This window comes from Oenanthe melanoleuca, chromosome 7, assembly GCF_029582105.1.
Source record: "Oenanthe melanoleuca isolate GR-GAL-2019-014 chromosome 7, OMel1.0, whole genome shotgun sequence".
NCBI lineage: Eukaryota > Metazoa > Chordata > Aves > Passeriformes > Muscicapidae > Oenanthe > Oenanthe melanoleuca.
Window position 1 is genome coordinate 8,280,617 of NC_079341.1, and position 6,524 is coordinate 8,287,140.

Below are 6,524 nucleotides of genomic sequence, written 5' to 3' on the forward strand. Positions count from 1 at the left end.
AGAATGAAAATTAGAAAGCTTTTAATAACTTGAAGCTGAATCCACATGGATGCTTTCATCTAATATGTTCTCAGTGATTTATCGTCTTCTGAAATTTCTTGAGGAACATTTAAGAAATCAACCCTCTTGCAAAAGACAAGAATGGGCTGCTCCTGTGAAGACTGACAAAGTGTTGTTGTGTTGTTGTGGAGATTACTTGAGGTGATGCCTCTTCTTAACAGAGGGGAGATTTTCTAGCAGTAAATAAGGGATTATGATGAGTATTGTAGTTAAAAGGAATTGTGCCTTTATCCAGAATTTTTATTGTTGCTACAAAGCTGAAAGAAGAGATTTTCCTACTTTGTAATCAGGTTGTTTGGAAGAGGATGATAATAAAATAACATTTAATGGAAGCAAGTAGGGCGTTAATTATGTGAAAAGCAGGTGAATTGAGATCTGTTTTCTGCAGATAACTGAGGGGACTTGAGTCACTTTTGGCCTGCAGACACACCATCATTCATATCCTTTGAATCTTTTATTTGAGATGAGCTATAATGGACTTGGAATATAGAGTGTCTTTCCTTCATTGCTGAGGCATCTGTCATGTTGTGCCCTGTGACTTCATGTTGTTCTGGTGACATGGCAGAAGATACCAGTGCAATGCAAAGCCAGGCGTGATAAATACGACATGGCGTGTCCAAAACAATACTTGCTTTTAGTAGATCAGTTATCCTTTAAAAGCTAGTATTTAGGTTTGTCCTTAGATAATTCAATAGCTCCCATCTCTGGCAGGAGTGATGTCAACCTGAGTTACTGTTTGTGCTGAGCAGCGCTGATGGGACATGATGGCATGAAAAGGATGAAAGAGCAGTGCACATCCCAGAGCTCAGTGCTGAGTACCTGGTCAGGGCCAGGTTCACAGGGCTGGCATGACAGCAGTGTGAGAAATAATCAAACAGGATGTGTGTGTTTCCAGCTGGCCTCCCTGACAGCCTCTGCCCACCACAGCACTGTGGGTTTTAATTTATCCTTTTGCAGAGGTCGCCGATAGCGTGCCCGCGTTAAAGCAGTGACAGAAGAAGGAAAGGAAAAGCAACTCCCCAAAAATGTAGAAAAATTGTGTGAACTGGTTAAATGAGGAACTGAAATAAAATTATTAAAACCCAAAGTTGGATGTAAACCTTGCCCTGTCAGTTTGTCGTGCCAACAGCATCAGTGTGACCCGACAGGGCTCCAGGGAGAAGCCAGCTCAGCCCCCTGGGAGAGACAGGGTCAGAGAGCCTCCAAAAGTGGGGTCATCCTGGACCTCCAGAGTTACTTCCTCTTCACAGAGAAATATTTTGAAAACTGTTTATTCTTATATGTGAAAATCAGAAATCTAGGCTGAAAGAATCTGGAGTATTTGACAGTATTTTCTCTCTTGCTCTCCCTCTCTCTCACCTGTACTCTCCCCTTGCTGGCTTTTATATGCCCTGTGCATACTGCTGTCTGTTCTTGATAGTAATTATTTTCAGTGCTTCAAAACACTTATTAACTTAGTTATAAAAAGATCACATATTTTTCAGAGCCCCTGTTGAGGCTAGAAGAAGAAAAAGAAGGTTAAATCAGGTACTGAGCATCCATGGTGCACAGTATTAATAGCTTATTTATTACTTCACAGGCATTAAGCATTTTTATTCAGAAGTATTGAATAAGCAGAAAGTAATCTACATAGGACACGGCTAAAATGTCAGGCTGCAAATGAGTTTGTTTATGCAGCAAGCACTGAGGGTTTCAGGCTTGCTCTCTGTCGTGCTCTGGGTTACAGGCGGTGAACCCGTGCTCACATCACAGCCATGAGCGCCCTGAACTTGGTTTTTAACCCGGGCACAGTGCACCAGGAGTTATTTACATGTGCTGGCTGCGGGACTGAACCCCTGGTAATGCTGCTCATGGTTTCACTGTCGTTGGATACTGCTGGGAACCAGGGAAAAAGCAGCCTTGAAGCCTTGGGTTTCTCAGGCTGCTCAAGGACAAGAAATTATAACAATGATCAAACACCTGCTGGAGACGTGAGAAACGTGTTTTACAGAAAGCATGTTTTCAAAGAGGTGTTGCCTTCTTGGACCAATGAGCCTTTTCTATTCTGTTTTGCACAAACTACCCTATATAAGTCTGGTGTTTCTTTAAATAAAGCTCTCTTTTGCTTCTCCATTACACAAAGAACTATGCTGCATTATCCTTTTCACTGCTCACCTATATCTTCAAATGCAGCATTTCACATGGTGCCCTGCAGCAGCCTGTCACCCCCTCCAGAGCTGTGCACCTCCTCCCCTGCCATCTCCCACTGCCTGCCCCAGCCCTTAAATGGGTTTATGGCTTTATTTTAGCTCGTGGATCTTTAGCTGCTAAAGCCTGACTCTGTCCACAGGCTCCAGGCTGTCTTGCCAGGCTTTCTGGAGATCTCCCAGATGACTCAGGGCTGCAGCCACATAAAGGTTACTCCTGCTGTGAGAAAGGATGGTGAGGGGCTTGCACTGGGTGCACTCTCTGCTAGCCTTGGTCCCTTGCCAAAGTCCATTTTGTTTTGCAGTGTTCGAGCAAGCTGGTGGAAGAGCGTTCTGCTCTCTGGGTGACAGGGAAGCTGCCAGGGTAGCCAATCTTCCAGGCTGGCCTCTTGCTGTGCATCAAATCAGCCCTGAGATCTCTGTTTAGGCTGCCAACACAAAGATCAATTAGTCCCTGCCATGCAGGGTACCCCGAGGAGCATCCCAGTGCCCTACAAACCGGTCTGGACCTGCAGAGCATCTCTTGTCTGCCACCGAGGAGCTACCAAAGAGTAATGACCTTGGTGCTGGTGTGCAGCTGAGGTGGATGTGAAGCCATGACCCAGATGTGTAAGACTGTCCCATAATTAGTCCTCCAAACCCAGCAGCTGCTGGGCCATTGCCTTTCAGCTGCCTCTCAGCCTGCTGCCATCCTCCCGTGGCGCTGCTTGAATCATTTCACTGAAAGCTCTCTTGTGACACAGAAATCCGTGCAGCTGTACCTGCCCCTGGGTGCACAGTGCCAGCTGCAGGCAGGTCCCCAGTCCCACAGCCTCCCCTGTGAGTGCAGACCCATCTCCTCTGCTCTCCATCGCTTGGGAAGGGAGGACAGGGCGAGCACATGGGGATCTCACATAGCTGAGAGATTTCCTCAGAGGAGGCTTTTGATTTTTGGTGGTGCAGACCTATTCTAAGGGGACCTCATCCCTCAAAAAAAATACAACCCAAAACAAACACCAAAGTATTTTTCCCTCTGAATCTTTGGATTGCATTGCGGATTGCTGAAAGAAGGGTTGAGAAAATCAATCTTAATTTGGGAAGGGTTTTTTCTCCTAGGCTGCTTTCTCCACAGAATCTCTCTTTCCAGATTCTTCATTGCTTGCCAGGAGCAGTAGCCACAAATCCAATATTGAATGGGAGCAAGGAAGGCCATAGCAGGGGAAAGTTGTAATTGAAGAAATAGAGCAGCGTGGTTTTGCTTTTGTTTTTTTTCCCTTGGATAAACTCCCTTTCATAAAACCTATAGGCCCCCAAGAAGAAACATTTTCTTTTTCATTGGCATTTTGCTTTACTGAAGTTTGCCCTAAAAAGTACAGATGAACAAAAGAAACCTAGTTCCTCACTGCTAAACATGTTTGCCCAGCCTCAGAGCTTCTCTAATAACTCTGTTTCTTAGCACTAGACATCATAGCAACTATTCTGCAGTGCACAGTGCTGGGTTGGTTTGTTTGTTTCTGAGTGATTTCCAGGCATCTGAGGATACCACACTGGGTTGAGGCAAGCAAGATGCTTTTAACCTTCATGCACAGATCGAAAAAGCTGGCTGTTCTAAATGAGCTACATGTAAATCCAAGGACTAACATGAATGGAAATCCTGGCTTCTTTAGCTGACTTGACTTGAAAAATACCATTTAAGGGACTCAGAAAAATTTCTTGGACAACACCTAGCTGAATGGGAGGTTCAAGGGAAAAAAAGGCAGGCTGTATTCTGCATTAAAACATAGCACTCTTTCCATGCTCTGTGTTCCTCTTTTCTTTTCAGTGCTGATAAGTATTTTCCCCCTGTTTATCATCACATCGGTCGACAGCTTTGTGTAGTGTGACAGCACGTAATTCAAGGAAGCAAGCAGCATTCTTTAAAGCTGTGTGTTTCCCAGAGTCAACATTATTGTGCCAGACAGCAGGTCTGCACCTTCTGCTGCTCTAATGAGCTTTGAGAGGACCAGGCAGACAGAACAGTGTCTCTCTCCACCTGAATCCTCTCCATGTCATTTGCCAGATCTGCATTTGTGAGAGCCCAGTGTCCACGAGAGCTCTCCACCTTGAGATCTAAGAGTGTGGATGTTAATAAAAATGAAGTGGTCTAAAAAAAAAAAAAAAGAGAGAGAAAAACCCCCCTGCTTCTGGCCAAGTTGCACTCAAGGTGTGTGCCATAGGGATGATGCAGGAGGTTTGCAGTGAGTCCTCGGATGATTTGAGAACTGCAGATCTGGACTAAAAAACAAAACAAAACAAATTCTCTCCACTTTATACCTTAGGCAAATAATTTCACATCTTCTCCTCTTACTTAATATGGTAATGTCTAAAGAATTAAGAGCTGATGGTAGGAGCATATGAAGTAGAAGGTTATGGGAGGTTAAAGAAGCGTTTTGAAGTCCAACTTCCCGGATTAATTTTCCTCTAACAAAAAACCTGATTGCCTTTGGAACAAGCGTTTGCTGATCCCTATCTGGTGGGCTCACATCCTGCAATGGACCCTTCCCAGTGCCTGTGCTCCATCCCACTCCCCCCTGATGGCACCCACTCCCCTCCTCTCCTGCTGCTTTTAAAGCACAGCCAAAGTGTTTCAGGGGCTGAAATCCCCATCTCTCTCAGCTGGCTGATTTCCTTTGCCTTCTAACTCTTAATCAACTAGGAAAAGCTTAATTCTGCACCTTCCAGTACTTACTCTCCAATATTATTCAGGCCATGGTTATTTTTCCTTTCCCCCTCTTTCCTCTGCCTCTCCTGTAAGACTGGCTTTTTAGGATTAGTCCATTTCTGATCTTGACATCTTTGTCTGTTGCCTCACACATCTCTATTTAACAGCATATTACCGGTGTCACTTCATGTGAAATCCATGTAATTATTTTTTGGGTTTGAAAGGTTTTTGCTTTTAAAGGGCAAACAACACTTTTCAGCAGTCTTTCCAGGTGCATTAAGACACGTGGGAATTTCCAAACACAGTGGGAGGAGAAGTTTCACCATCAGCAGTGTCTAGAAGTGCTAGCTGGTGTCCCTTGACACTTTCTTTGTGCAAGATGATGGTTGTCTGCAGAGGCTTTTCAGCAGCTAATTTTAAGAGCATCTTAAATAAATCTCTCCTTTAGTTACAAAGGGAGAATACCAGGTAGGGACAAAATGTCTGCAATCTATTGTGTGTGCCCTTCTAGAAAAATTCAAGGTAAGAAAACAAAGTTTGAGAAAATGTCAAGGCCGTTTCCGAAACATTTATTTCGGGATGCAGGGTTTTCTTTCCTCATTAAAAGTATTAAACAAAGTCAGCATGATGTCACCAGCTGACCAGATCAGTCTTAGGTGTCACCAAAGGCTATTTGGTGTTCCCAAATCCTGCTGGGTATGGGACCAGAGGTTTCACATAGGAGAGTAGGTCTTAGTCTGGTGAAGGGTAGTGCTGTGTAACACTGTTGGTTTTGCTGCTTCACTGTGCTGTGATTGACATATTTTGATATGTCCCAGGAAAATATTTCATCTAGAAACACTAAATACATACAATAGAGCAACCAAAGTTATGGGGACATAGAAGGGCAGGTCAAAGCAGTGAGAGGACCATATCTAGCACTTGTGGGGGCTTTGGGGGCTCCAGTAACTGTTCCCAGTGATGTGGGTGAATCTGAAGATGTGGAAGCTGTGTGGCACAGAGTGCCTGTGTAATATGTCATGTACAAATACATTCTGCATCCATTAAACCAACCTTTAATAATCTGCACACAACTGTCCCTCAACCCTCCAGTCCTTGGAGCTCACAAGGGTGAGATAAGGACATGGTCAAGAGGTTCCTTCATTCTCTATTTTTGATAGGAGAGGGTTGGAAGTACTTCAGCTGTGCTGCTGAACTCCTGGTTTTGAGCTCAGTGTTTCTAAGCATTATGGCTTTTTTCCTACTTTATTCAAGTACAGCATCAATACACACCAACTTTAATACCAAGCAAACATGAAATACTTGTGAAGACCTGGGAGAAAGGGAGAGGGAAGATGAGGTCCCCCTTGCTATCCTGCCCAAAGCAGGCTGGGCATCCAGTGCAGCACTTGCTCACCCAAAGTGGCCTGACTGTCTTTTCAGCAGGTGATGTATGTTAGGGTGAAGAATTTTGGTTTTGGCTCCCTGAGGGAGAAATTACACTGACCACTTGTAGCTAGTCTTTTAAGTGGCACTTGGTAGAGCAAATGCATTTTAAAAAATAATATTCTTGAAACAACAGCGCTGTGGATGTTTTATTCTTGCCCTCCAAGGATCAT